Here is a 15,920-nt window from a genome sequence, read left to right as displayed (position 1 = left end):
CCTGCTGGACCTTGAGAAGTGTAGTATAAGTCAGAGTAACCTCAAGGCTATTCTAACTTATACCAGGAGCTGGACAGACCTCAAGACTTGGAGGGACACAAGGGTAGCTTAAAGCAACCTCTGTCCCACCCTTCCATTCTGCCTCGACTACAGGAATGAGGGAATTGAAAGTAAGGGCCAATAATTTTTACTGGTTTGAGAGAGATTATAAGTTTACTAGAAACACCCCTTTTTAAGTACCAAAGCCCCGACTGCTAAAGACTTTAAAACAATGTCATGTGGCAGTGATGTACTTTAACAATTCTCCCACTAAGGGTGTTGTCTATTTATGGTCAGTGAGAAGAAATATTGCAAGAGAATGCTATGTGAGACAGCACACCAACACAGCTGTTACAAAACCTGTAAAAGGGCTAGCTCAGGAGCCTGGCTCTGGCTACTCTTGAACTTTGGGACAGTTTGGATCTGTATCCAAACTTTGTGGCTTACCACACAGGGAAACATAAAAGTGCATTCATCCCATCTTGCCAAGAAAGAGGATCGTATTTTCTTAGATCCTGCTGTTCTTTGAAATGAAGCATTTCTCTCTCTCTTTCTAAATCATAGAATCATAGAAGTAGGGTCGGAAGGGACCTTGTAGATCTTCAAGTCCAACCCCCTGCCTGGGCAGGAGGAAAACTGGGCTCAAGTGACCCCAGCCAGGTAGGCATCAAGCCGCTTCTTAAAGACCCCCAGGGTAGGAGCCAGCACCACTTCCCTTGCAAGTTGGTTCCAGGTCGTAGCCGCCCTGACTGTGAAGTAGTTCCTATGGATGTCTAATCTAAACCTACTCTCCAACAACTTGTGGCCATTATTCCTTGTTATCCCGGGGGGCGCTAGGGGAAACAAGGTCTCCCCCAAACCCTTCTGGTCCCCCCTAGTGAGTTTATAGACGGTCACCAGGTCCCCCCTCAGTCTTCTCTTGTGAAGGCTGAACGGGTTCAGATCCCGTAGCCTCTCATTGTAGGGTCTGCCCTGATGTCCCAGGATCATGTGAGTGGCCCTCCTCTGGACCCTCTCAATGTTGTCCACATCCCTCTTGAAGTGGGGTGCCCAGAACTGGACACAGTACTCCAGCTGTGGCCTGACCAGTGCCGCGTAGAGGGGGAGGATCACCTCCTTGGCCCTACTTGAGATGCACCTGTGGATGCACGATAAGGTCAAAATGTGCTAGTTTCAGAAGGCTCACAGAAGCTTTATCAATCCTTTGGATGAGTTCCCTTTTCAAAACATTCAGGGTTGTGAAACTGAGCCGCTGGAAAAAAAAAGAGCCATGCTGATGTTAGAGGTCACCACAGAAAACCTGCAAAATGTATTAAAAAGGATACAGTGCTCTCTGCAAAATTGAGTCTGGGGTAATTTGACCATGGGATTTCTATTGCTACTATCACCTTAGCACTCTGTTTACTTTAATAAAAATACCAACCAGAATCAAATCACTTATATTAAAGAGTAGAGAGATTATTTGATAACTGAAACTAATAAAGGAAGCGCCAACTTTCTATATGGAATAGAATAAAACTAGGGCCCGATAGAGTCCCAAGGGGCAGTAAAAGGCAACTCCTGTTAAAAGTTCCATTACTCTGAACATTGTATTGACACCATTATTATGGGCCATGTAGAAGCTGCAATATGGATTCCAAGATCAGCCACTTACTTCAGTCACAGCAATGGAAAGGGACCCTATTGAAACTTCAGCATCTTTCTTTCTTTTATTTCAGCTTTTCTTAAAGCTGACTACTCCAAATAGGACCCTTTGCTTTCTGTGCTGGTTGAAGAGGCTTGGTCGGCAGTTGCCAATGACACTATCACACTGCTTAATGTCCCTCATGGAGTCGGGGGTTCCTGGTACCCCCGGGGGTCTGTACAAGATGCAGTTTTCACAGATTAACCATGTTCTGGGGGGAACCTTCTATGGGAGGCCTAAGCACCCACTACTTCTTGATGGCAACCTCCACTACTGGTTGAATGCTACTACACACAGATATTTGTCTGAGTTATATGTGGGCCTGTCAGACAATTCCTTTTTCAGTAAGCCTGGAGAACTTGCTGTCTGGCCCTTAAACCCTGCTTTTCAATATATTCCACTTCCTGCCTCTTCCTCCCTTCGACCATTCTTGTCTTTGTGCCGATCTCTGCACAAAGCCCTCATCCTCATAGCTAAACCCCACCTACTCCAAATCCCAGGCTATTTTTATGGGATCAGCTCCTCAAAAAGGAGGCCCTCTATATGGGCTATCAGTCATGGCTGCCAGATTTTTCCAACTCTACTGATGATGACTAGGTCATTGGGCAGGAGGTAGGCTCCAGTTTAACATGAATTCTCTTCCTTGGTTAAAGCAGACTGTGGCTAGCAGGGCTCCTACCCTCTTCTGAAGAAATTGAAAGGGGACTCAATGATAGTAAGAGTCAAGCTGTTGGTTGTTTTCCATGTTTGAAAACAAATTCATCATGGGGAGTCTCTGTGTCACTGTATGACCCCATTTACCCACCCACTATTGTATTGAGACCTAGATGGGAAGAAATGGTTCATTTCTTCTCTGGGACTTGGGCATGAGAGATAGGCATGCTACATGACCAACACCTGAGTTGGTGTGAATGAGCCATAAGGAGCTGTCAACAAATGAATAGAGTAATCTGGAACATCCAGTGGAAGACCAGTCACCGGACAGTAATTTTTAATCACCGTTGGCCAAGAGGCTGTGAAAACTCTGGGACTCAAGGGGTACATTTTTCTTGTGGCATCAGCTGTGCTGGACTGTTTCTCAGCATGGACGATCTGATTGATCAGCAGCAACAGATGTCGGCAGGGCTGTTTTTCTGCAGTGTCCAGCCCCTGCTGCTCCTGGGGCTTTAGGAGCTAGATCTTGTAGGACAACGGCCCTGGATGCTGCGAATCAACCCATGAATTGCAGGTTCCAGGAATCTCCTGCAGGGGAAGTCCAGAGGCATGCAATCCTCCCCTATAAGGCATCACCACCTTGGATTAGGTTTGGTTGTGCAAACATTTTTGGGCAATTGGAGCACGACAAGGGACAAGAACATCTGTTTGCTCACAGCTTGTGCCACCATAAAAACATTTATGGCAACACAGGGGCAATGAACATTTGCACCCAAGGTGCTAGGATCCTGTACTATAGCCACGGCTACTCAGTGCAGGGAGAGATGGGATCCTGGATATTTGGGGTCAAAGAGCTTTATTGCCAGCATGGTTGTGCATGTAAGCTTTACCTTTCCTTTCTCACCATTCGCCTAAAATAATGCATTTTGCCTAACAAAAACTTTCTTGTTGTGGAAGGGCTGTCCTACATTGCTGCACACCTCTGTCTGGGAGATAGAGCCCAAAAGGGCAACTTGCTAACAGGAGCTTAATTTCTTAATGATCTCCCTAAAAGGCACAGTAAGACACAGCCAGGCTGCACCAGGGCTCAGTCTCAGAGTAGCCATGGGTTTCTCCTTTCCCAAAAGTGGCCTGAAAATGGTGTAATTCCTGACAGACTGCACATAGGGGGGAGGCATCCATGACAGATGGGCTAAAGGTATTTGCAGCATCTGTGTGATAAGGCCAGAGAAGGTGGAGGAAAATCAAATGGACTTTCCAAGTGCTTCCCCACCCCCTCCTTATTCTAAAGGTTGCTGTTTTGCAGTTCTGCTCTTGCAAGCTTTTTCTGCTATGTAATAAAAATCTCAAATGATAAGTTTAAGGGTTTTACACTGAACTGCACATAGCCACACATTATACGATTAGCAGGGTTTTTAAAGCACACTAATTATTTCAGTCCAACTGGATTAGATTGCTTCTCCTGTAATGGATTTTTGTTCTTGCAAAATAGGACAGGGAAGATGACAAGTGGAAAAGCTCCCTCTCTCATAATATTTTTCACTGGCTTGCACTGTGGGTGATATTAAATTTGACACCATTCAGCTGTATTTTATGATTTCCTAATAGTGTCTGAGTTCCTTAGTGCTCAGGTCACCTACTGGCCTGAACAAGTGTCTTTCAAAGAATATAACTTCTTTTTTAACTTGGGCTTTTGACAGCATTTGCAGGTAGGTTAAAGTAAAATTATCTTTCTGCTGAAAGTGCTGGATGTTACTTTACTCAGGTGAGTCACTGAGAAGATATCTGATAGCTGGTGCGTGACTCCATCAGGGACTATAATCCCTGGCAGGTTCAAGAACAGGGAAGAGATAACTCAGTTAATAGCATTATGTCCTAACCTACCTTCACTGGTCAGACTCGTCAACTTGATGGACAGGATTAGTGCTGAAGAAGCTTTTTTCCTGCAGCTTACCAAATATGAATAGCAAAATCACAGCAGATAGGAAAGGCAAAACCTCCTACAACAGATCAGGTTTGTTTGGCCAATGCTCTAACACTCTGCTCCAGAGATGACTGCATTTCATGGGCAGATAAAATGATCCCTTTATCTTATAATGATCTGGTGATTAGGGATGGGTGCTATTACCCCCTGCTGATGGATTCAGGATTGGCTAGCTGAGTGACTGGTGTGTCCTAGGACCAGGTCAGCTGATAAATAGCCTCCATTAGTGCAAGTGGCTGGGGTCTGTGCTTCTGGAGCAAGAAAATCTGTGTTCTGTCCTCACTGACACTGTGAAGTTGTCTGCAAGTGTGCAGTATAATAAAACCCTGGCATTGTACCTGGCCATTCTTAAAATATTTCCACCACTTCCCAGTCTAATTTTAAATGACTCAGCTGCTGGAGCCTGGCTTTGGAAATCCCTAAATTATTAACCCTGTCCTAGATATGTACATCTGCAAGGACTTACCTCCAAGCAAAATGCACCTTACTAGGGATGTGAATGGGCACTGAAAAACATCTGAGGATTTTGCATTCAGCATGTTATATGCCTTCCCAAAGCCAAAAAACCCAGAGTTCATCCAATAGGTAAGCATGCAGCTACAGTAAACCTGACTCTCTATTGTAATCCATTATATAGTAACTTTTTATTTTACATGTGCTCCATTTCCTTGGTCCTCAAGCTCACCTGATGTGGGGCAGTGAGTTGCTAAGGCAATAAAATGTTTGGGCCAGTTTCATGACTGTAGTTCTTACATACTACCTCATTAAAATAACATTATAATAATGAAAATGAACATGGTCTGCTGATGCTTGCAACATGTATTGTTTCCTCTAATGGTGTCACCTGGTACCACAGTCTTTGTAGACTCGTTACTCAGATGCATGTAAGTATGTGGCTTGGAAACTACCAAAGAACACTGAGTTCGTGCAGGGCTTGGTGTTCATTACTCACTAACAGTCTTCTTCTAAATGAGCATTCATTTACTGATGTCTTTTGAGTGAAGATCATAATCACTTGTGGTCATTAAAGATCTGACAGCACTTTCTATAGCAGTATAGGTGTCCTGATATCCTGGACAACTTCCAATGCAAGTGATTGTATTTCCCTCCCAGGCTCAGACAGAAAAAAAAAATGTCTATCTATGTATTTATCTATCTATTTTGTTGCCCTGTTTTGTCATGCATTGTTAAACTATTTGCATAGACTAACCCAAGTGATGGCTACAGTTCAATGGTGAGAGAATTAAATTCAGTGGATGTTTTGTATGCCAGATTGTTACAACGTTTTGGGATCTTTTGGGATGAAAGACTACTGTACGAGCAAAAGCTCATTAGTAACAAATGTCAAGGGTCGAAGCTCCCCATGCAAATGTATTACAGAAAGATTCTACTCTGGAAATATGGTATTTGGCAGGGTCAAAACACCAACTAGTCATGTGTGTGAGAGAGCTAATCTAGTGGAAAGAAAAGACTATTTTTAAGGCATAGCTCACATGTAGACTTGAGCAAAGGAGTCATTTTTCTGCGGGCAATTCAACCTGAAACCATTTCCCACCCCCACAACCAATTTTTTTTTCCAGGAAATCAAAATTAAAAAGTGTTGTTTTAGGTTGGGAAAAATGTTTCATTTGGCCACAAATAGAATGGTTCAGCTTTGAGCACATATTGGCATTAAAAAAAATAAAATGAACAGAAACTTCTAACCAAAAGGTCCCATGGAGTAAAACCATCAAGATGTTTCCTTTAGAAATGTCAAAATAAAATTTTTCAGTTTTCTTTTGTTTGACATGAACAATTTGGTGAAACAGAATGAGTTTATAAAATGTGTTTGTCTCATTGAATCTGCTCTGCATTTTTCACTGAAAAAAAGGTTTTGGAAATGTTTTTTGCCTAGTTCTACCTACACGTATATTGAGCTAGTGAGCTCCACTTCAAAGACTTAACTGGGTTATGAAAATTGAGTGGCTTGGTATATTTTTGATGCTGCCATCTTGTTGCCCAAAGCCTGAGCTTTCATTTGAAATGAAAAAATAATTTTCTTACTGTGATGGTTGCACAGTGAAATGAGTGAGACCAATGCAGAGCTGATCAGACTGATCACCACATTTGGGATCAGAAGAGAATTTTACTGCATGGTCGGATTGGCATGGACTGTGGATACATATATTTATCTTTCTCTGTATCAGAGGCCTTTCTTCTTGGATCTCTCAAGTGTATTTCAACAAAGTACTCCCTGTCCTTGCAATGGTAGGATATTGAGAGTGCCCACATTCCCGTTTGATCCTGGACACATTAAGGTATTCTTGGTGTGTTTTGGGTAATGGGCCTGGTAGCTGTGCTAGAGGGTTGTTCATGCAGTTCTAAGACTAGGTCAGTTCAACCCTTGAGGGTAGTTTAGATGGGCATAATCCTGCTTTGATCAGGGGGTTGGACTAGATGATGTCCTGAGGTCCCTTCCAGAACTGCTTCTCTGTGAACCTATGGCTTTATGTGGGTAGAGTGCAAGAGTACTATGTGTTTCTTTCCCCCTTCCATTAGAAGCCCTGATTATTGCCTTCAGTATTTGTTAGTTGTGGTTTACCTTGGGTTAGTGAAGAACTGGAACTATTCGGATCATTGTAGATATCAGCACAGCCCTTCAGAAGATTTCCTAACCCTTGAAAACAATTGGCACCCTCATTGAAGAGTTAAGCTAGACAACCACGTGATAAGCACACTCAATAGTCTGGTACTATCCACCTTTATTAAAACCTTGTCACATTTTATCCCATTTTCTTCCATGACTTGACATAGCACTTGGTTAAAAAAGTATTGACTAATCTTTAAAAACAGCTTTGCTGCTTTCTTCTCTTTAAATTAAGTAAACAACTGAGGAGGAAATCTATTTTCTGTTTTGAATTCTGCACCATGTTTCTGTCCCCCCCACCCAATTTAATTTCTGTGGCCATGGTGACTGTCTATAATATTAAAAGGGATTTCCACACCCCCCGCCCTTGCTCTTTTCCTTTCCCCTTTTCCAGTAACTCTGCATTATTTCTGCACCGAGATGTTGATTTTCACTAAGAAGCATATTAATAATTGGAGAGAGAGAGAGGAGAGGGCCAGGAGGGTAAATGGAGAAAGATAAAAATAAAGCATTCAGGTCTTTGCAATAGCTGATATTAATAGGTACCAGTGGCTGCTTGTGTGAGAAGTTTGTTCTGAGTCCCATTAAAAATGCAGAAGTATTGGGAGCCCTGGAGTATTTCATCAGTTAGGCAGGCAGAAATAAATTACGGGTGGCCTACTTTCCTTGGGAAAGTGTGAAAGGGCATCTGGGCAGCTTGTTTCTGAACATTTTATCTTGTACGTGTGTGTGTGTACTCAAAACACACATGCATGCATGTACTCCCCACCCCCTCAGGACCATACAGCAGCAAAACTGGAAGGATACACATGAAGAAAATCCCCCACTCCCATTACTATATTTTGTAGCAGACTTCTTCAACCTGTTAGAGCCAATTTCCTTAAACAGTTTGCATGTTTCTATGGAGACATACAGCTATTTTGACTATATTGATTTTTAAAGCAGCAGGCAGTATAATGTTTCAGTCTTCTGAGCCTGGTATTGAGCATTATTGTTGTTTATGGCATTACCCAAAGGCCTCAGCTGAATCAGGTTCCACTCTCATGTCCCAAGTATTTTGTTGTGTCATCTACCCATTGGCCCCATACAATAGGGGCTATTAGATTGCCACGTGGGACTCAGGGCCCACGATAATTGGGTGATACAAATAATCAGGATCCACTCTGCTAGATACTGTTCAAATACAGTGGCAGAGCTAGTGCCCTCCTGACAGAATATGCAGTCTAACTAGAGAAGACAGAGAAAGGATAGGCCCGTTTTAGTACAGATGATTCAAGTGGCTTGCTCAGGATCTAGCAGATGCCTTGGCTCAGAGTGATTTCTGAGCACCATACATTATAAAGATAAACAAGAAAAGACCCTGAATCAAAACCCCCACTGGAATTGAGTTATTTGAGAAACTTGGAGGACACCTGGAGAACATTCAAACAGCACTTGCAAGCAAGATGTACCAACCAAAAGGAGGACAATAAGAGGGTAGAGTTATTTCTGATAATAGCTAGTCCAGAAGCACTTTGTGTGTTTAATAATTCAGTTAACTCTGGCAGAGAGGCTAGCTATCTGGCTGTATTATAGAAATGTGAAGAGTGCCACACTCCACATAAAAATGATGATGCATTTTCAAAGACAGTACAAAAAGAAGATGAAAACAGGGCTGAAAGAGACCCAGCAAACAACCCCCTGAGGATGCAGGGAATTTTATTTCTTCTACAAATGGCTGATTTGCATATTGAATACAAACTGGGGAAAGATTTACTGGTTGCAGACAGACTCTTGAGAGCAGTTGCCAAAAGTGCAATGGAGCAAAGTCCAGAACTAGATTCTGTACGTGCCTGTCTAATGAAAAAATATGTCCAGTCTCAAATGAAACATAGATCGTGATTGCCAGAGCTTTTGCTGAGGATAAAACTGTATAGAAAATAACAGGGGGCCACAGGGGGCCAGGACAGCATATCTAAGGTGGACTGCTCAGTACTAGAGGGGGTTTGGTTTAAGGGCAGCAGGATGGTGATTCCTAGTGTGCAACAGAGAAATATGGTAGAAAAGATACATAAGGGTCATTTTGGAAAAGAGCCAAAGAGTCAGAGATGTTTTATGTTGACCTCAAGGTAACAATGACCTTGAGGAAGCTGCTGAAGCTTGTTGCACTTCTCAGAAGCATAGACTACATCATGGACTTGATTGCTGTGCTGTGAAGAGGCTGTATCACCCAATGCTGGTCACTTAGACCTCAGACAGGGGCTGAGGCAGACTTCTGTCAGACTCTGGTGAACTTTCTGATTTCTGAGCATGACAGCAGGCAGAGGCAGGACAAGAACACAAATGCATGTCTGATACCTGGTCCATGGGGCCAAGCTGCCTCTCTTTATGCTGTTGCTTTCATAAGCACTATTTACCTATGAAATCACTGGTTGGCTTCAATCCAAATACCTATTCCCTACAGGCCTTGTTTTGGGATGTCTCTTCATGTCTTGAACACTAGAACCAATATGGAGCGAACATCCCTGATTCCCTTCACATTTAGCACAAAGAAACAAGCACATTGATTTCAGTGGATTTACTCCCAATTCATAGAAGACCAGGATGAGGCCCATAATGATAATCCTCACCTCTTGCTCTCTGAATTGCTACAAGGCTTGGGTGGACGAGGATCTGGGCCTGTTTATAGACATTACATTTTTCTACGCTTAATCTGGACTACAGCCATCATCATATACATATGTATGTCTGTAGTCTGAATTAAAATTGGCCCCAGTTCAAATCAACTAATCCTCACTGAATGAGGATTAAAAATTAATGTAGACTAGGGCAGTCTGAACTAGCCTCTTTAAACTGTATTAATTACCATGTATATAGGGCATTGCTTTTAGGAAAAACAGTCTTTAGGAACTTGGCAGATAAGCATTGCAAATATCAATCCCAGCAAGGAAAACTCGGTTGGGTTTTTGCAGCACAACAGAGGCTATCAGGTGCAATGTAACATCTTTACAAAGTCAAATGTGCCAACAACACCTCACCATGACTGAGGATCAATATCCTGATTAAGCCCCCAGCCCTGCTGAAGCCCATGGGCTACTGGTCTGGGAAGAAGGAGGCAACCCTCCTTTCCCCCCTCTGTCCCCCAACACCTTGGCTGAGATGGTCATCAACACACAGGTCAACTACACCTATTAGGGCTTCTGGAACAGCACTTTAGATAACTGTCATCAGGTTTGCAACAATAAAGCTGTGCTTAAACAGGCTTATTATGGCCTCAATTACTTCCAGCTACAAGTGCTAAGTGCATAAGCCCACACACAGAGGCTGCAAATTGGGTCTGTTAAGGGGCTGATGGTCAATGATCATCTATTTACCCCTCATTTGAATTGAAATTTGATTCAAACTGTGTGATGTGAATCAGTTAACATGGCTTAGAAAATGGTGAGCATGTCTACAAATGGCCTCAGTGTTTCAGTTCCCCAGCTGTAAGGCAGGTATCCTGACGCTCGTTTACCTTACAGGGATGCCAAGAGAGTTAATTTTGTTCACATTTTTAAAGGGTGTGGAAGTTGGCAAGTGCTCACTTTTGTTTTTATTACTTTTTGCCCTGGGCAGGAGCACCCCCAGGTGAGTTCCACTGTCAGCTACCCTGTCAGTCCACGCTTTGAAACACGGTGCGAGACTGGGCTTTGTGTCTGCAAACTTATTTCAAAGCGCAATTTATGGTCACAATGATGCTTGATGAGGCTGAGTTATCCCATGGTTGACATACAAGTACTTTTCAGTGTGCTTAGGAACCAGGCAGGAGGTGGCAGCATGGCAGGAAGCTTTAGTCTCTCACTGTTTGTTGTAAGAGGAGATCGGGGTGAGATTTTTTTTGTGCTGCCCGTTTTTACTCACAGGGCTGGAGGAACTGGATGTGGCTTAAAGAAGCCCTGCTGAATTCCCATAATCTTCAAACTGCTTCAGGTCCATGTGAATATGTTCTTCTCCCTCTGTGCTGGGTGTGTAGGGTCATTGGACAACAGCTTTGTGTGCAGTGCACGTGCCTCAGAGATCTTCCCTCCATGGGAACCAGGACACACGTTCCCTTTATTCTCTAGCCACCCCTTTAACTTAGACTAAAGGGGCAGAGCACGAATGAAGATGCCACCTCTGATATTTGGGAGCTCAGAATGATGATACGTCTACAATCGCTAATGCAGACCATTCAGAAAGGGCAGGATCCTGTGCACTGGAAACCAGTGCAGAGCCTAAATATGTCCAAGTCCCCCAAAGGAATCAACCACTCTGTTTTCTCATGCAGCTCTGTAATGAATATAGCGAGGTTCCCTTGGTACCTCTGGACAGAGGCCTGTCCTCTGAATCTTCAGCCTCCACATTGACATTAGTCAACCACTCCAAAGTGCCTGAAGTCCCAACCTACACAAAGCAGTCATGGAAGAGATTGGTGGCTATGTTCCTTCATTGCGATCCCATGTGCAGCGGTTGTTAAGTAGTATACTAGGATGAAGGAAACAGGGTTACACGCTGGCAGAGCACCTCTACAATTTCTTCTTTGTCTCTCCGTATAAAAGTGCATTACACCAGTTTCACTCAATCTGGGAACTCCATAAGGAGAGTAATTTATGAATAAATCAGGGCTGAAAGATTTGTTTAATTTAATCCCTTTGCTTGGTTGGGTGCAATATTGCACCTTGTCCTCCTTGAAACACCCCAGGCTTGATTGCAATGTTGTGGCACTGTAAAAAAGCAGTGCACTTTATTGGAACAAAATCCCAGTGTAACTAAAATCAGACTCAGACCTTTACAATAATTGAGCTGAGGCATCAATTCCAAAGGCAAATGAAATTCTGAAACATTGTACCTTGGCACTCACTCCCCCACCCCTTCTCCAATATTGCACCTGATTAAAGTGCGCAGAACTTAATTATCTGTAACACTTTGCCTTTGCTTATTGAAATAAATAAATAAGTAGCACCAAGCAAGATGGAGTGGCCCGCTAATTGCTTTTGAGTTGCAGGGAATTGTTTTGGTATGTTACTGCTTGACAATGCATTTTAAGTGGCAAAAATGTAGAGCAGATGTAATTCAGTGTCTGAGTCTTGTCCTTAATGTTGGAACATCAACTCAGCACTAAGTTAATTAATGCTGAGATGTGTTTCCCTCCTCCCCCAACTCACCCCAACAGGTGGGGGAAAAGTCTGAATCGCTGCAGGAGTTTTTGTCCCCTTCCAAATGCCCTTAGGGAAAGCAACGGTGACCCTTAAAACTGGACCTGGCAGGGGAAATACCATGACCACAATGGTGGCTGGGGAAGTACCCTGACCATGGTAATACAATTAAAATGGCACTGTGTAGTGGAGGGTTGCACCCTTGCCTGCTTGCAGGCAGGACTCCCCATGACAGTCTCATAGTTAGCTTCCCACTGGCCAGCTTCCAGTAGGAGGATCTCAGCTACACGCCGACTTTATGGAAAGGGGAGACTCCTCCCTAGCTTGCTCCTGTGGCCATACAGCTGAGGGCAAGCAAAACTCGGGGGCGTCCGAACCCCAAGTCTCTGGGCTTGGGCCTGCATGTAGGCTGTGCACCAAAGAATTTGGAAATATCTGAAGCCCCGGAGGGGGTGGGGGGAGGATGTTTACCGGTAGTAGGGCCACATATGGTTCTTGAATGACTCACAGATTTGGAATTGATTTGGCTGATTTAACTTTGAACACACAAAAATTAAAAATTTCCTTAAAAAAAAACAACAAACCAAGACAAAAAAACCTGGACATGGCTAAAGGGAGAGGCACGATCCCAGAAGAATGGTCAAGCCACACTTGCATTTGAACCCCGGCTACGACAAGGAGTTCACGTGTTACTTTTACCACTGTTACGTCAGCTTCCGGATGTGAGGAATAGGGATAAGAATGCTTAGCTACCTTAATTACAGGATTTGTGTGTGTGAGGGGGTAGGAATATATTTATATAGTGCATTTTTGGGATGAAGACAACACTAGAAAGAATACTTTGCAAGTCCTGTCGAATGTCAGTGAATATCTCTTTAAAGCGGCCTGGAAAGATATAAGGAACCAGAATGCACCTGGGCAGCCAACAGCACAGTGTGAACCCCAATTATGGAGTGATATCCTTCAGAATTTAAGAGAAAATAACTTTCCAATAGATATTTTGGCCTGTGTTATAGAGTGCAATCGAAAATGATAGCCTCTGATGTAATAGTCTATAGATAGTAGTAGCTTAAACACTTATAGTGCTGTGGTTGGTTTCTCTTCAGTGCAATGAGTTTGTAATTTCTGCAGCATCTAATTGTTTTGTTCCTGGTTCAGTTCTATAGCACTGTTTCATGGAAGCAACAAGACGAGCAGAAGGTAGACTCTATCAGCAGCAGAAGGCAGCAGTAATCTGTGAGCTGCGTGTACAAGGCAGGACAGGTGGGGCTGGGGAGGGGTCTTGCTGCTTGTTACCCAAGTAGGAGTGCAAGCTGTCCTGTGGAGGAGGTTGGCCACTAGGCAAATGGGTAGGAGGGAGACAACATGGGATGGTGTTAAGCATGAAACTTGGAACTCTGTTCCCCCCGTATTAAGGCCGGATTTAAAGCAACACTAGGAACACACAAAGGACAAAGGCAGTATTTTATGTTCCCAGAGGATTGCCTAGGAAATAGGCTAGCGAGAATTTATTTTGCATTGGCATTAATTTTACATAAATGTAACCCTTTCAGTCCACCCTTGAGTGCAGTGGTTCTTAATATTTTTAGCCTTGTCGGACTTGTGGCACCCCCTATAACTCTTGCTAATTGAGCGGCAGCCCATTTCAGAAACAAATATATTTATGACCGTGCCTACCTCCTGGCAGAGAGGCAGTGGGAGAACAGCCAGGCAGGGAGAGCCTGAGCCTGCCCTTATCTGCTTATCTTCTAACATCTTACTTATCTTCTCACACTTCCTACAGCACCTTCGAAGTGTCTCACCCTGGTTCAGAATCACTGCGCTAGTGATTAGCCTCTTGTTATTAGTACCCGGTAGGGCTGTTACTCAGCATTAGCAAGATCTACAAAGCTTCTAGCTGTGGCACACAGCGCAGGGTATCAAACGGTCTGAAAAGGAATTCTAAGGCATTCATGGGAACAACACAGCTAATTGAGGGGTGTGTGAGCATGAAAATATCCATCACAAGAGTTTGAGGAACAACCCTGCCTCCATCTGACCTCTGGTTTTATGAAAAGGAAAATGCTAAGTGCTAGTTCTTTGAAATCCTCTGTTGTCCTCAACCCTATTTCCAGCCCATAACATCTGGGAGGACTGTGTAGCAAGCCCCCTAACCCTACAGCTAAAGCAAATAGGAAAATAGGCTACAAGTCCAGTTAAGCATGTATAAATCTGCTTGCATTCAGCTGCAGAGTACAACAGTGTTGCTGAAAATGCTCCATAGAATTGACTTGAGACAAAGAGTGTGGGCTGGGCGGATTAGGATGAGGGAGGAGAGAAAAGGCGAGGGACTGAAAAACAAGCAGAGCTGTGCAGAGAGACTTGTGCTTCAACAAAACAAATGGTCTGTTGCTTTTTATTGGACCTAATTAGGAACAATTATATACAAGCATGCATAAACCTTTACTGCTACAAAAATCAGAACTGCTGCTAATATCGGCATACCCTTGGTGGATAACATGGCATTGATTTTTGAAAGTGGGAGTGTGTGGCAATCCCAAATCAGGAATAAAAATAATGAACATTAAAGTCACTCCAAACAAAGCAGCAGCGTACTATGCTGTGCGCAGACCTGGCCGGAAACTTGCTAGTAGCTACAGTGTTATTGTTTGGTCCACTTTCAATACAATGTTGGCCCGATTTTCAGTCTTGAGAACAGAAATCGAGACCCACGTTTGGGTGCTTAAATGATGCATTAGATCATCCCCCGCATTTGTGTTATAGTGGGAACAGCTACACATGTACTTTAATGCAGAGTAGTCTATTTTACTGCGCATTAAAGCATCACGTAACACACTGCGTAATTACTGTGCGTTAAACATCTCTTAAAAATGTGCACTTTCAGTACTGCACATTAGGACAGCCCAATGTGCATTTATTTACTACTTCAGGGCACTTTTACATGTCCTCTGAGGGTGGGGGAGGTGGTGCTTTAATTAGAGCGGCTCCAAGATCCACTCTAATTAAAGTGCCGCAGCATCCCCATGCTTCAAAATGAGGCAGGGGCACTTGAACTAAAGCTTGTTTGACCTTTAGTTCAAGTGCCCCTGCCAACATTTTGAAGTGCTTGGACACTGATACACAACATGTGGGAGCCTGCTGCAGTGCGGTAATTATTATCACACTCCAGCGGACTTGATTGAGTCTGCTCTGAAGTGCTTTAATTATAGCACTTCAGAGAAGCCTCCGCACTTGTGTACAGGCACCCTCACATTGGAAGTACTAAATTTGAAGCGCATTAGAAAAATCACATTAATGCACGTGTAGACATGCCTGCTGCTTCATCAGCACAAAGTAGGCTTAGCCAGCAACAGAAGCCTGTCTGCTGGTGGGGTAGTGAAAGGGAAGTGGCCAGGAGCCCTGATCCCAAGTGATTCTCCTGGTCTTTACTATTGTATGCCTGTTCACCTTCAGGGACTGTTGGCAAGAAGTGTAAGAAGTAACAGTTTGAAGGCTGCTGTTGCTTGTATAAGGATCCAGTATAGTAGACTCACTCCAGGGTCAGGATAACACAAAGGTTGTCTCTACATTTTCCCCCTCAGCAATGCAGAGTACTCTCCAGCTGAGTAGCTAACCCCTAGAATCACAGGCCAGGTAAAAAGTTTGGACTCTCAAAAGTTCACTTATCTTTGGTTTCATGATAGTTTTCTATATGCATTATTGAGTATTTTCTTTACATTGCTTACCTTTCACACCTGGGCTGACCTCTTGGCTCTCACTAACCAAGTTTGAATTTTCAAC

This window comes from Alligator sinensis, unplaced genomic scaffold (assembly GCF_000455745.1).
Source record: "Alligator sinensis unplaced genomic scaffold, ASM45574v1 scaffold360_1, whole genome shotgun sequence".
In the NCBI taxonomy this organism is placed as follows: domain Eukaryota; kingdom Metazoa; phylum Chordata; order Crocodylia; family Alligatoridae; genus Alligator; species Alligator sinensis.
This window is presented reverse-complemented; position numbering follows the sequence as displayed.